The sequence below is a fragment of the Barbus barbus genome, assembly GCF_936440315.1.
Source record: "Barbus barbus genome assembly, chromosome: 9".
NCBI classification, from domain to species: Eukaryota; Metazoa; Chordata; class Actinopteri; order Cypriniformes; family Cyprinidae; genus Barbus; species Barbus barbus.
The window spans coordinates 21,849,223-21,865,875 of record NC_136737.1 but is presented as its reverse complement, the minus strand read 5'-3'; the positions used below and the strand labels follow the sequence as shown (position 1 = coordinate 21,865,875).

General features: G+C 36.4%; 1 protein-coding gene across 1 annotated transcript in view; it reads right to left on the bottom strand.

Annotated features, from left to right (window-relative positions):
- Positions 1–6,070: 6,070 nt before the first annotated feature.
- The window catches only part of LOC306875415 (uncharacterized protein), a 177,110-nt gene continuing 166,527 nt past the window's right edge, over positions 6,071–16,653 (bottom strand). The window contains exon 7 of the mRNA XM_079425950.1: positions 6,071–6,114. The gene's annotated coding sequence lies outside the window, so the exon portion shown is untranslated. The remainder of the gene's footprint in view (positions 6,115–16,653) is intronic.

Sequence of the window (16,653 nt, the reverse complement as noted above, 5' to 3'; positions counted from 1 at the left end):
TTTTGTTGTTTATAATTTTGTGTTCAGAAGAAGAAGAAAAATATTGTTACAGATTTAACAAATATTCAGGGCTCAGTGCTAAGGAGTTCTTCCCAGTCGGGCCAATGTCTAAAATTTAGATTTGCCCTGCCAACATTTCCACTGGCCCTTGCACTAAATAAACTAATACATAGTTGTTTTCATTGTTTTTATTACAGGGATATGACACCAACATTTTAGAGACCATTTAAATTTGACAAACATTATTAAAGACAAGTGAACAGTCAGTTAAAAATAAGAACAAATGTACAAATTACAAGCAATATTACAAATAATGAACTAGAACAAAGACACAAATTAAACAATGCTTTATGTTTTTCAGTTTTGTTCAGATGAAGAAATTGAATAAGATTACAGATAAACTGAACTGAAGTGCTAAACCAAAACCATAAATGTGTTGCACTGCTTTGATCACTTGATCGTTTAACAGCGTCTGTCACCTTTGTCTCGAGTGGAGGTTTTCTAAAACATTCATACTTGTATTTCGGTTTATGAAGCTCAAATAGAAACTGCAGCATTGCTGTATAAACACTGCTGTACTTCATGATATGATGCTTATTGTTTGTATATAGATACATCTTTAACAATATATAAATCAACTTCTTACTTGATACTGAAGTTGATATTTCTGTGAATGTGCAACAGTTAAAATACTGTTTAAATAACCATTACATGTTGTGTATCACATTTTCTTTCATTTATAATTAATTTATAATAAAAAAAGTTCAAACGTATTACATATTTTTAATCTAAAGGTAAGAAACAAGGAAATATCTAAATGTTCAGTGCAAAACATCCAATTAAACAGCCTTTGAATATTAATGCCCACTGTTTCCTTTTATTGATCTTTGAGTTAAGTTTTTGAATAAAGCTCTGTCTGTCAGTCTTGGGTCTGGTCTCTTGTCTCAGAAAGTGATTTTACAGGAATTATTTAATCATATGGTTTATTTAGATCTAAAGTGCTGCACAAAAATTATTCAGATTCTTTGACTGAATATTATTAATGTGGTGACCAAACAGAGAAACATGCAAGGTTTTTTTTTAAATACTGCCGTCTCAAAATGTATTTGATTTCTCTGTATTTTAACAAGTTTGGATAACAATTATAAGTTAGATAATAAACCATGTCAGCGAGTTCCCTATTTCAGTTGAGAATGGTGAAATTAGACAACATTTATTCATTTTCAATTCCATCCATGATTATTTCTGTCATTTCAAATTTATATCGTAAAGCAGCTGTCAAAAAAATATGTTTAGTTTAGTTTATCTCACACTACAGCGTTATGCAATATTCTTCTAGCACCAAAGAAGCATTAATATTATGCAGTTATTTTCATCATTTATTACCTGGGACCTGGTGGATACACTGCCCTCCAAAAGTTTGGAAACGCCCAAGAAAAGTGGGGTTTTGGACAATCTAGGCATGAATCCTTTTTAATTTGTGATAATTTAGCACTGATAAGGGACAACACAAACACAAAAACATATTTTATTACATAAACAGTTTATACATAGAAAAAACTTAAATTTCCGATTCATCAGAATATCCACCATTAGCAGCTATTACAGCTCTGTATAATCTGGGCATCCGAGCTGTCAGTTTATTCAAACATTGACTTGATACTGTATATTACTCCAAGCCTCCTGAAGGATTGCCCAAAGATGATTCAAACTGCTTAGACACATCTTACAGACATCACGGTCCAGTTCCTCCCATAGTTCAATTGGGTTGAGGTCGGGTGATTGGGGAGGCCCTTCCATGACAGACATGATGCCAGCTGACTGTTTCCTCTCCAAATAGGATTTGCACAGCTTGGAAGTGTGCTTGGGGTCATTGTCTTGTTGGAAGGTTTAGGAAGGTTGGGGTGTTTCCAAACTTTTGGAGGGCAGTGTATATATTATTTAAAAAAACAAATACAGTATAACCAATACAATTATGACAAAGCTAGAATCCCCTTTCACTTTTGTTAATATCAGCGTTTTTTATTGATGCTTTGTATAAATGTAAATACTACTGACACAAGGCGGCAATATTCAGCACATCAGCTGCTTCTGCTCATTTGCGATTAATAAACTCTGTATATGGATGCTGCTTATTTTCATTACACTGACAGATCAAATGACTTCTGTAAAGACAGTTAATGTGATATTTTTGGACTCTTGAAAATCTATTCTGTTTGTATCAGTTCTCCTTTGCTGCCCTCTGCAGGTCATTCATGATAAACTAATGGGTTAACTGGATAACTTGGTTGACCAACATTTCCTTGATCATCCAGAATGTCGAGAAAGATAATAGTCAGTGACTAAGTCAAGTCCACCAGCTAAACAAAGACTATACCAGTATAAAATAACTAAAAAGGCTTGGCCAACTTGTTTGTCTAGTCTTTTTCAGCAGGATCCTACTATAGTATTATATCTAATATTATTATATCTAATATTATCTAATATTCTTTCATATTAAAATAAGGTTAATCACATTATTTCACATTTGTTTGTACAATAAATGCCTTTTGAGCACGAGCTGAGCCTTTTGTATTGTATGTGTGTTTGTTGTGTGCTATTATGAGGCTGGTTCTTAACCACAGATTCAGTTTTCAGAGGTGGAACCTGATGGCATTATATGATGTTTTATATTTACTATAAGGAGTGGTATTGCTGTGGTGACACCCAGCACCAGGACACCACTGGATTTATATAAACAACATGATATTCTGCTGCTGAGATTCAGCTGAGGCCCTTAGAGGCCATGACCCTCATTGTGTCCCTGGGCCCATTGGGCCCTTAAAATATACCAAGACAAAAGACCCACACCCAGGTTTTGCTTTCATGTATTTTGCATAATTTGTCTTGTTTTTTTGTTTGTTTTTTTTCAAATTAAAAATAAAATTTAAATCTATTTTAAATTTCGCGGCAAATGCTTATGCTTCATTTGCATAGCCTTCCTTATATGGTATTAGCCCATATATGGTCTCATTTGAAAGCTTAGACTCTCTCCTTTACAAGGAATAAAATGTTTTATGATACATAAAGCAGTAAAACTAAGTTTAGAAATGTATTTGTCCCACACACGAATTTTCACCTAACGATTGCGAACTGTTTTTCCTAAGAATGTGTATTTTTTGTATATTTTCACAATACAGTCAAGTCATATATCACAAGAAAGCTCTCATTCTCAGGAATCTGACTATATCAATTATTTATAATTTAAATTTAATAATTTAAATTAAAATTATTTAATTGTGTGATAATCACAGCTCGAATGATCTTCAATAGAATTGTGAGTGTTTTTGTTCGCTTTGAGCGAGAATAACTTACACTTTGAAACGCAAAAACTAACGCTCTCAGAGATAACGCTCTGTGGCACTCTATATGCATGAATATACAGTAAATATACATAGATTATTACAGTGCAGTGTGGATGAACATGTATTTGTTTGTTTGGCGCTCTGAAGAGAAGAGAGCCATGACAGACCGCAGAGTTAAAGCGGAGGAGCTACAAGCGTGTGGCCGGGACAGCAAACAGACAGCTATATTGTGTCCCGGATGCTGCAGATGATGGAGGCAGGTGATGCAGTGATACAGATGAAGAGGTGAGCTGATGCTCCAATCAGTATACCAATGCAGAATGCACATAAATGGAATGATATAAAGCTGGAGGATGTGGATTCTATTTAAGGTTGTGATAGACTAGAGATATTTTACCATTTATACAGTCTTGTGTCTCCTGAAAGAATAAAACTGATAATATAAAACACAAAATGAGAAATTTGCTCCAATCTGCTTATGCAATTTTGTATTTTACTACTTAGAAAAACATAAAAATGACACATAATTCAACCAATAAACAATATAAGTGATTATGGCACATATTAAAATAGGATTCTGGGTGTGATTTGTTTTATATAGCCTGTTTTTGCAAAGGAAACTCAAAATGACACTTGTGTGTGCAAAATATGACCATTTCACTTGCTTCATTTATGATGCAGTGACTCCTGTTTGGAAGCTGTTATTTGAAAGATATTTTTTTTTCTGGTACATTTTGACATCTAGTGCCATCAAACTAAGTAAGTTGATAAGAGCAAGCCCTAATAGAACCTGAATTACAGATTTTCAACAAAAAAAAAGCGCCTATGTTTTTTTTAGTGTTTATTACAATATTTGAAACACATATAATGTTATTTATAAAACAAAAATACACCCATATGTTATAATTCAAAGGGTTTTCTTTACAATGAAACCATTTGTTTTAATTTCCTCCTTTGTATGTGTGTAGGGTAAACATTTGAATTTGAGTGTGAAAATTTAGACGAAAATCCCCAAAATCCCCCCAGAGCTTAAGTGGTTAAACCAGAAACCATGTAAAAGTAAATATACCTATACACGATTTGCTTGGCTAAGAAAACCACCGATACCATTATTTAACATAAAGCATTATTCTTCCAAGAAATACCTTGCATGCAGAATCAGAACATTTGTATTGCATGCATTATCTCATTGTTGTATTGTGTTTCTGTGTTATATGTACATAATGACACTGAATCCTGTTCTGATAGTGATCAGACTGGTTGTTAAATACATAGATACGTGTCATTTAGTTTGCGTGTCAGTTGATGTTTGATGTTTTACATTCACTGAGGCGTGGAGTTACTGTGGTGACACTTGGCACCAGGATGCTGGAGATATAAACTATACTGTACTGCAGGGGTCGCAAACTCTGATCCTGGAGAGCTGCAGCTCTGCAGGGTTCAGCTCCAACCCTAATTAAAACTCACCTGCCTGTAGCTTCCTAGTAACCATTCAGACCTTGATTAGTTTGTCCAGGTGTGTTTGATTAGGGTTGAAGCCGTATCCATTCAGTCCATATCCAGATCAGATGGTGGATCAGCACCTACATGACCTCTACAGCCCTGAACGTCAGCGGAGACCTGGACAACTAGATGAGCCCCAGAGACTTTCTGAAGATGACAATGTCTTGCAAAAGACATGAAAACAACTAATGTTTCACAAAAAAACTTAATAGATATCATTGGTTTATGATGACTCGCAACACAGAATAACTTGGTCAGACATATTACGAAAACTTTCTGTCAGACAAATCAATGGTGTTGAAAGGGTAGATACATAAAAGCCACAGTTGAGCAGCAAACCGGTATTTGCTGCAGGTGTCTGGAGTCTCAAGAGCCTCCTGATGTAAGATCCACCAGAAGCTGATAGTTGTGCATAAAACTGAATTTAAGACCCCTCAACCAAACAACAGAAACGTTGTCAGAGGGCTCAGAAATACTGCTTTTCAAACAGTTTTATTCACAGATGAATGCTGTGCTCTGATGGTCCAGATGGATGTAGTTCTGGATGGTTGGTGAATCAGCAGGCAGCGGGTGATGATTTGGGCTGGACATTGCAATTTGATTGTTGAGAATTAACAATAAACAATCCTATGTTTCAGTGTTTGTTTGTTTTTGCCAGAAACCATGTGACAGTCATATGGAAAAGAAATAAACACAATGGAATTGTTTGCTTGAGACATTTGAGAAATGTTGCTTTGCATACAAATGTCTACTAAATTAATAAATAAATGTAATATATGATTTTAGTAAAAAGTGTAACAGAACAAAAAAATAACACTGAAAGATGCTGAAAGATGCAATTTCATTTAAATAGTTTACAGTGTCTTAAAGTTTACATCAGTATACAATAAAAAAACAATGCTCTGTAAATACCTGAGAATGTTGAAATACGTTTTAACAAAATAAAACACTTTTAGTATGAATATGTTGACTAACATATGGTCCAATGCAAAATATGTCTCATTGAAATGCACAAACACTTGTAGTGCAGAACTGTTAAGGCAGCAAGATATTGACCGGCTCAGTTTACTTTAACCTCAGGCAAACATTTCCTCGTTTCCATATTTCACGATCTCATCAGTTATTCAATAAGAATGAAGTGCACAAGACAAGAATATAACAGCACAAGTACATTTTGCATCAGAAAGTTGTAAAAAATCAGTTAAAAGCAACTTTCCAAAGTGAAGAGGCAAGGCAACATTTATTAATATAGCACATTTCATATACACTGGTGTTTAAAAGCACTTTACAAAAACGTGATGAAAAGCAATCAAACAGCACAAAATATGAAAATAGTTATTAAAACTGCAATATGTAACTTGATAAGAATTTGCAGCACTTGCAGAGGAAGATTAAGTTTTGGTAATTATGTGTGTTGTAATTTGGTTCCGTTATTATGTGCAGATGAATGGTTTGAGCTGCATCACTGAGCTACAGAAGCCCATTTACACCATGCATTAAAAAAATAAAAATATATCATATCACAATTATGACAAAGTCAAAATTATGACATAAAAGGGTAAAAAAGTATGGCATATTAAGTCAAAATTGTTATTAAACTATTAAGTTTTTTTTCAGTATTTGGACTTGGTCAGTTCTTCTTACATCTTAATTTCTATTCTCTCTAATTTCTTCATTTTGACTATAACGATCTTAATTTAGGGGTTCTCTGTCATTATTGCACTAATTTTACGTTTTTATGGGTTGAACAAGAAACAGTCAGCCTAGGTTTGTTAGGGCAGAACCAGGACGATAGATAGAGTGATAGAGTGGCTTTTAACACCTGACTGATTTAAATTGCATAAAATATATTAATTCTGTATTCTTCATGACCATAATCTGCATCCCATAATCCTAAATTTAACAACTACAATGACTACTTTACAATATATTAATAAGCATAGACCACTAGTTCACTAGTTAATATCACTCTAGCTGTATCATGTTTAGTCTCTATCAATTCGTCTTCAGATGATCTAATTGAGAGTGAATATTACATGTTGATTCCTATGCAACATATTAGTGTCTTAAGAATCTTTAGAAGTTTGTGCATTAACCCAGTTGAATTACCTAAGCAAATTACCATGTTCCGAGACAAAGAATCGTAAAACGTTCCCTCCAAAAATCCAGGACTCCATTGGCTCTTTGACACCCCAGAGATGTGACCTCTATAGCAGATAAGCTCTCACTTCAGAGATGCCCAGGCAGTCTCTGAAGTGAGCATATTAAGCATATTAAGCAAAAAGGTATGATTAATAATAAAACCTGTCAATTAGACAAGGGTTAACTGAAAAAAAAAAACAACAACGGGTATAACACTAGACATTCCGTCCCCCCCACTTTTGAAATGATGGCTACGCCCCTGCTGTTTGGTCTGGTTTCTTCTTGGTTTTCTGTTGTTGGTTCTGCAACAAAAAAGGTTTGAGAGAAAACAACATTACTGCACTGTGATGAAGACAACAGATCTGTATATTTTATATACAGCAGCTTTTAGACTGAAAAATCACTTGTGAGCTTATATTATCTTATATATCAATCATTTAGTTTATTTACATTTTAAAGCATGCCACTTTAGATTAAAAACATCATGCACTACAGCCATTTTCACACACCGATTATCAGCAGTACAGTCTCCTGTTCATCTGAGGGCGTGATGTAGCAGATGTATTTTCCTGCATCAGCGTGAATGAGACTGTTGAGTTTGATGGAGAAATTTCCTCTCAAATACTCCTCAGGGAAAGTTTCAGCTCTGTTCTTGTATTGTGGCTCCTGCAATGTTACTGATTCTTCACCCTTAACTATATCATACACAATATTTCTGCCATTGTGTCTCCAGTGCACATTAGTGTCTAGAAGTTTAAGATCATGATCAGCTGAAGAACACGGCAGGACAACAGAACTACCGATAACAGCCTCTACTGTGACCTGCAGACACACTGAAATTACAGAAAGTATAACTGTAAACACACAATCTGGTATGTATACATGTGGCATGAGTTTAACTGTCAGATGTAGTTTTTGTTCTCACCTTTGTTTAACAGCACTGCAAACACACAGATGAAGCAGCAACTGCAGAAAGAGAGAGAAAAAAATAAATTAATTAAAAACAAAACAGTAATCATGACACGGTAGGAAATTTATAAAACAACTTCATGGAATATGATCTTTACTTAATATCCTAATGATTTTGATAATTTTGACCCAAACAATGTATTATTGGCTATTGCTACAAATATACTGTAATTTATGACTGGTTTTGTGGTCCAGGGTCACATTTATCAGAATTTATAGACAGATTAAGTTGAATCATTTAATCTGAATACTGTTTATAGCTATATTGATAAGGTTGTCGAATAAACAAATAAAATATATAATCCTTATAGTGTAATAATAATACAATGTAACAATATAATTATATAATATAATTCATATGTATCACTTTGACAATATTCTGTAATTTAGTAGTTGTCATAGTTTAACTAAATTGTGACAATACACCCAGTCACAACTAAATTAAAAACATATCTATTAATTTTCCTTAATAATAAAGTGAATTTTGTATCATCATCCTGTACATGCTGCAGTTAAATGTCTATAAGGGGGTGTCTTCAGAAAACATTACCTTGAACAGACCATATAACTACAAAGCAAATTACTCTCAAATAAAACTGCACAAACAATGAAATTCAAGCTATATAAATATCTTGATTGTTTATTAATTATAAATTAATAATTAATTAATTGTGCTTAAAAGGTTTCCCTCTTCATTCTAGTTAAACAATGCGTTGGAAAACAAAACATGACTAGCCTAGCCAGACAAAAACAGAAGCATGCTTCTCAAGCCCTCATGTAAACGTGTTTGTACAAATAGCATTTCACTCAGAATTTATCAAACGTACCTGATCATCGTGGTTCTCATCATGTTTTTTTTATTTTTTTATTATTATTATATTGATATAAATATGTATAAAATCAAGATCGATAGTTCTTTTTCAAACGACGGTACCATTTCCGCATTCGTATGCCATGCGTGCCATGAAGTCAATGGTAAACATGTGAAAGATCAGAAATGCGCAGCAGTTATTTGTTAATCGTACTCAAATTTACTTTATTATATTCAAGACAGCTGAGACAGAAGTTGACTTTCACAAGCATTTCACTTGTACTCTTGATCTTCTACTCAATCTTCACCATTATAAATACTGGTACTTCATTTTATAAATACTGAACATGTCTCTGCAGTCAGTCACTGTCTCCAATCATCTGTCTGTAGTTTCTGGACTTCAGTTCATCAAAAAGTTGTTTTTATTTTAAATTAATTTACATATAGTATAGTAATGTACATATATAACACTATAGTATACTATACTTTCCCTATTCTTTTTTTATTATTAATTACTTTGGAATTACATTTCAGAAAAATATAGTTAACACTGCTGTGTGGGAGTTCCTAATACAACAGCTGGGGAAATTTGACATTTTTCTCTCTTCTGACCAGCATAATCAGTCTCTGGCTCCATTAGTTACAGGTGGATCTTTTCAGCAGCTACAGTAGCTCTAGGCATCCTTACATGTTTTTTATACTGGTGAAATAAAAAGGATTAAAAAATGTTACTTACACGAGTGTGCGAGTTGAGCTGGATCCTCAAGGGAATCATTCTTCTTCTTTTTCAACTGGTTAGCTGTCAGATGGGCGGTTGAGAGAGATCATGTGTTTAGTGAGTAAGCAGGTTATTTTGAGTGCATCGAGCTCCCTTTGAGAATTAACAAAATATAAATAATACTATTACACATTCTGGTTCTTTAGAATGTGAAGTTTTCTGAGTTGTGTCTCCCTCACATTCTGGCTGTCATTGTGTTTATAATATAATGTCATGAGCTGACTTCAGTTTTATAAGAATGCAGAACTTCCCATTATACATATCCTCAATTATGACTCAGAGAAACTGAAATTAGGAACTCATGAGAAACTTAAACTAAAAACAATAGGGACATACACTCTGAAAACAAACGGTTGACAACAAGAGTTTTATATATATATATATATATATATATATATATCTTTGATAAATTCAACAAGATCAGCCTCATAAACACTTTCTCTCTCTCAATTTTATTCTGACTGTCAGACAGACAAACAGACAAAGCAATTGTAATATTCTCAATCTGATGAGAGGAGAGACTCAGGATGATTGTTATCAGTTTGTTATGATTGTTATTATGGACAGTACATGCTTATATACTGATATTATGTGTGTGTGCTGGTTTAGGTGGTTTATGAGAACACAAATTTATATGATGACAAATTACATGGTAATGTGAATATGGTTTATGAGGACACTTCCCGTGTCCCTGTAATTCAAAAGGTTCAAAAAACATTCTAAATGTTTTTTTGTTTTTTTTGAAAATGTAAAAATGCTGAATGTTTCCTGTAAGGGTTAGTGATGCAAATTAGATCCAAGTCATACGTGATGGTACAGAAAAGTTATCAATTTATTTTAAAGTTTCAAATATGTGAATGAGTAATACAATAACCATAACTGAAGCTGAAAAAAAAATGTTTTTATGAATATACATAGTCAATCTTTCCTAAGAATAGAGAAATAAACAGCTAACAACAAACAGGTGCCTGACTGAAGCCAGAAGTAGAAGTGAGGGGAAGTAGAATCGCAGAGAAGTGAGAATATATAAAAAGCCTCTGAGTGAGCAAGTCCACATACTTATGCAACCCCAAATCCAGAAAAATTGGGATGGTTTATAAAATTAAATAAAATCAAGAATCTGTGATTTTACCTTGTCTTTAACCTTCATTTCAGTCACAAATGTTTAATTAATCAATGTTTTGACTGACAAACTTAAATGTATTTTGTAAATATAAATAAATTTAAATTTTGATGGCTGCAACACACTCCACAAATTTGGGACATAGCTAATAAAAGTGAAACGGTTACAGAATATCCAAGTTAAACTGTTTTGAAACAGTTCACAATAAGCAGGTGAATTGGTAATAGGTGAGGGGATCATGTTTGGGTTTATACGGAGCAGCCTGTCTTTGCCAGCTAACCTGGATCATGGCTTGTTGACATTTTAGGCCCTATGAAAAAAAAAAAAAAACAGTAAAAAGACAGTAAAAATGTGTGCTGTGGTCAGATGAGTCCATGTTTCAGCTTGTTTTTGGGGAAAACGGACATCCAATTGTCAGTCCCAAAGACCAAAGGGACCATTCAGATTTCAAAACAGATGCAAAAGCAAATGTCTGTCATGGTATGGGGGTGCATCAGCGCAAACGGTATGGGTGACTGCCCTATACCACTGACATGGAGGCATATATTGGGATTGTACAGAGACATATACTGCCATAAAGATGGGAAGTCCATGGTTATTAGATTAATACAATGCCAGCTCTCATTCTGCATGTGCTACAACAGCTTGGTTTCGTAGACACAGAGTGAATGTGATAGACTGGCCAGCAGATCCTTCTCTGATTGAAAATGTATGGCCCATCATGAAGAGAAGAAATCATACAACAGCGACTACCAGTGTTGGGGGTAACGCATTACAAGTAACGCGAGTTACGTAATAATATTACTTTTTTCAAGTAACTAGTAAAGTAACGCATTACTTTTTAATTTACAAGAACATATCTGAGTTACTTTTTCAAAAAAGTAACGCCAGTTACTTTTTTCCCATTTATTGACTGACAGTGTGCTGTGAACATGTTACTGTAGTTCTAGACTAAATGTGAATGTGCATTAATTCATCCCACTAGCAAAAAACAGATTTAGTATTCATCCAAATGAATTAAAACAGTGAAATGCAAACTCAGAATATGACGCAAACTGCAATAATTAAATATGTTAAACAACACAAATGTATCTAATCCAATTTTATTAACCAATGTCTTTGCTGCTGACCTTTGATGATCCAGTTCAACCATACTAATAAGCAAAAATTACTTTAGATAAACTAACAATTGTGCTTCATTGTTTTTTTTATTGCTGAAGAGTGTTAAACCTTCTTATCCTGAGTTTTACTTTACAGACGTGAATTTACTTTTCCTTCACAAGATACAGGGCTTTTACATTTGTATTAATGTAATTTCTTGTATTAAAAACAATCAAGCCCTGCTCATATTTAAAAAGTAACGCAAAAGTAACGCAAAAGTAACGTAACGCATTACTTTCCATAAAAAGTAGCTAAGTAACGTAATTAGTTACTTTTTTAGGAAGTAACGCAATATTGTAATGCATTACTTTTAAAAGTAACTTTCCCCAACACTGGCGACTACAGACTGATGAGCAGCTGAAGTCTTGTTAAGCAAGACTGGACAAAACTTTTGCTTGCAAAACTTTAATAATTAGCATCCTTAATTCCCAGATGAATGTGTAGTTAATAGGATGTGACACAGCAGTAAACATGCCTCTGTCCCAAACTTTTTGGAGTGTGCTGTACACGCTTAAAAATGCTGGGTTGTTTCTGTAAACAGATTGTTGGGTTATATGTGCTGGGTCATAATTCGGGGTTGTTTGAGGTACTGTAAACACAGTTGGGTTGCTCATGCTGGGTCAAATGGCCTGCACGGGGTTCTTTCACCACTGAACACCTGGGTTGGGTTATTTTGACCCAACCGGTTTCTTTATTTTTCCTCTTCATCGAATTTTCTGGATTCTTCACTCGTCTCGTCGTCAGATGGTCAAGCAACTCGCAGCAAGCAGGATTATAAGGTAAATTAATATGATGATATGATTATTTGCTTCTATTTTTAATCAGCTGTGGTAAGAGCAGATTTGTGATATTTGATCTGTCGTTGTGCGGGTTAATGTTAGCGTTATTCTGTGAATGAAGTAGCCAGCCTACATTTTTTTGTTGACAATATATATATATATATATATATATATGTATATAGAAAATGTATTTCACGGTGTCCATGCCACTCTTGATCACAACCCTGTTAAAATGTAGTGGCAGTGTGTGCTCAGTGGCGCCCCTCCAGCTGGTGGCGCTCTAGGCGACCGCCTAGCTTGCCTATGCCTGGAAATGGTACTTTCTTGTTACGTCCCTATGTGACCTTGAGTTGTCGTCTGAGTATTTTCTGTTCTTTGCTTGAGTGTTTTTTTTTTTTGTTTTGTTTTTGTTTTCTCCTTCCGCTCTCTCGTGTTCTCTCGCTTTCTCCCTCTTACTTTCACTTTCACATGGATCATGCGGATTGGTCGCCTCACTTGTCAATCATTCGGGACGAGCTGGTTGGGTGTGATGACGGAAGGGAAGTTCTTCCGTCGCGCTCGATGATGACGTCCAACATTGCCAGGGAAACGCCAGTGTATTAAAACAGCCGGCTTTGTGAACTTGAGTTGTGATTTTATTTTTTTCTCTACACATTTACATTTAGTCATTTAGCAGACGCTTTTATCCAAAGCGACTTACAAATGTGCACAATAGAAGCAATCAAAACCATCAAAAGAGCAAAGACAAGCAAGTGTTTTTTTTTTTTTTTAAGAAAACAAGTAGATAGAATATATATAAAAAAGAAACCTAGTGTTTTTTTTAAGAAACAAGTAAATAGAAAAGAGAAAAGAAAGAAAGCCAGTGTTAGTTTTTCAAGAAAAACTGGCAGTTAGAGAATGCAATTGATAGAGGGTCAAGTGTGTGTGTGTGTTTATTTTATTTTTTTAAATAAAAACAAGACAGATAGATAAAATAAAATTAGAATAGAGAGTGCTAGAGTTAGTGGGTCAAATAAAGATGGAAGAGATGTGTTTTTAGCCGTTTCTTGAAGATGGGTAAGGATTCGGCTACTCGGATTGAGTTGGGCAGGTCATTCCACCAGATGGGAACAGTTAATGAAAAAGTCTGTGAAAGTGATTTTGTGCTTTGGTATGGCACAATAAAGTAATGTTCACTTGCAGAACGCAAGCTTCTAGAGGGCACATAAGTCTGAAGTAATGAATTTAGGTAGAGGTGTGCAGAGCCAGTAGTGGTTTAAATATTAATCTTGCAGCTGCATTTTGGATTGTGTTTTGTTTGTTTGGTTTAGTTTGTGATGTGCTTTGATTGCTATATAAAATATCTTGTGTCTGGTGTAATCAAGTGTCACAGTCTTTAATAATAAAGTTCACTTGATTTTGTCTCTGGTCTTAGTTACTTTCATTCACACACAGAGTGTTAAGCTGGTAATGGCTTGACCTGGTCCAGTGTTCCCCTTCTTAATCGCTAGATGCTTAACAAAAGAAGGGTCGTAACAGTATGCATGAAAATTTACTATAGACCCCTTAAAATGCCATCATCATATCTTGATAATAACTACAGTTTGCTGGGACTTTTCACACGAGTACACACAAAAGATCCAGCAGAATCAGAAAAATCAGGATCAAGAGATGAAAGAAGAGGTCGACCATCTAAGAAACAGAGTCTGATTTCACCACTACTGCTAATGCAGGTTTGGACATTAGAGAAATAGGAAGTTAGGATTGTTAGGATTGTTTTTGGGTCTTGGCATTTTTCTTAATACATTTTATATAGGTTAGACCAGGGGTCCTCAAATCTGGACCATTCCTGCAAAGTTTAGCTATAACCCTAATCAAACACACCTGAACATGCTAATCAGTCTTCAGGATCATTAGAAAATCACAGGAAGGTGAGTTTGATCAGGGTTGGAGCTAAACTGTGCAGCAGATTGGACCTCCAGGCTAACCCTGGGTTAGACTGAATGATACTGTTACTGTTAAGGCTAATCTACAGTACAACTTACATTGTGCACATGCTGTATCTCTTTAATATAAATGCCATTTGATTTGAAATTTTAAGTTTGTCTCATGTGTCACTGTTAATCTCAGGTTTTTATCCAGTAGATGGCGCCACACAACAGAGAGTCAAAGGCCTATTCAAACAACTCAGAAAGAGACTGTTACTATATTAGAGCAGTTATTACATAAATGTTTTAAGTTGTCAGCATACACATCACTATATTTAGTTATTTATGCTTAAGAACAATATGCTTGGCTAATGACTTAATTCAAATATGCTCTCTGAAAACAAGCCTTAACATCTTAATTTATTTTTAAATTGAATTTATCTTGTTTTAGGAATGTTTTGGCACTTTGACTTTAAACAAATTGCCAAACTGTATGGCATCTTTGACATGCAAGGGCAAAGAGCTCATTTGGGACTTTCTCAAAAGAATATTTCCTTAGAAAGTAAATGTGATTTTGCCAAGTAGGATGTTGTCGGGTCTCGGGTCTGATCACCTGTCTTTGCTGTCTCTGTGTTCATGTGTTGTGCACGTGGCGTTGTTTTGACAGCTCGCCATGTGCGCATTGTCAGCGTGATTGTTTCCCCGCCCTCCTTGTTTCTCTGCTCGTTAGCTCATCTTGCATTCACACCAGGTTCTAGTCATCTCATTAGCTTCCCCTTTATAGCTCCCCTTGTTACTCTGTCTTTTGTCAGACTGTTATGGTATTTCCCATTGCTCTGACTGTCTTTAGTGTGTATCGCTTACCTGTCTTGTCTTGTCCCGCTCAGGCTCCAGTGCTCGTATGTTATCCTGCTTCTGTCTGTGTGCATTCAAGTTATCCGTGGACTCTCTCCGGCTGCCGCCGTACCTGGGTCTCTGCCAGCTCAGTTGAGGCACGCTCCAGCCGCCGCTATCCAACCTTCTGTGCGGTAGGAATTCCTGATCCACGCAAGCTGTCTCCGGAAGCGCTCCACGCTCGTTATTTTCTGTTCAATAAAGCCTCTGTTGTACCCGCATCTGAATCCAGCCTATTCCCTGACAGAACAGTCTGACCAACGATGGATTCAGCGGGATCGGATCCGCTTCGTTCCGCCCTCGTGCAGCAAGGGGTTTTACTGGGGCAACATGATACACAGCTCAACGCCACAGCGCAGGAGGTTGACGCGCTGTTACTCTTCTGGAGCCTGAACCCCATGCCAATAATCCACCGGTTTACGATGGCGTTCCCAACGCCTGTCAAGCCTTTCTCTCCCAGTGTTCACTGGTATTTTCACTGCAGCCTCGCCGTTACGCCACTGAAGAGGCGAAGGTCGCTTACGTCCTCACTCTCCTCTCGGGTCGCGCCCGCGAATGGGGAATTGCTGTGTGGAGATCGCATGCTTCCTGCTGTGCTTCGTTTGTGGAGTTTCGTCAGGAGATGGCGAAGCTATTCGACCGATCAGCCCAGGGAGATGAGGCGGCGGCTCAGCTATCTTCATTGTCCCAGAGGAAATGCTCTGTCACCGACTATGCCATACAGTTTCAGACTCTAGCGGCAGCGTGCGGCTGGAATGAGGGCGCGCTGCGCGCGCGTTTTCTCGAGGGTCTGAATTTTGCCATCGCCGACGAACTAGCTGCTGTGGATCTCCCTCGAGGGCTGGATAACGTGATTAATCTCGCGCTCCGGGTGGAGTCCCGTCTCGACCGTCGCCGCCAACGTCGTCAACCCACCACACCGTGGCGCCACCTGGAGTCCTCTTCGTTCGATGCAGCGAGTCCTCAGTCAGCTGAGGTTGAGCCCATGCAACTAGGTCGCCTCCGGCTTACGCCGCAGCAGAGACAGGAGCGTCTTGCTCAAGGATTATGCCTGTACTGCGGCAAGGGTGGCCACTTCGTACTTCAATGCCCGTTAAAAGCCAAGGCCCACCAGTGAAGCGGAGAGTCCTGGTGGGCGCCTTTCCCTGTTCAAAATCTCCCCTTCTCTCCAATTACACACTCAGCACGTTAGACGGGTCCTCCAGCGTCTGTTAGAAAACCAGTTGTTCGTCAAGGCGGAGA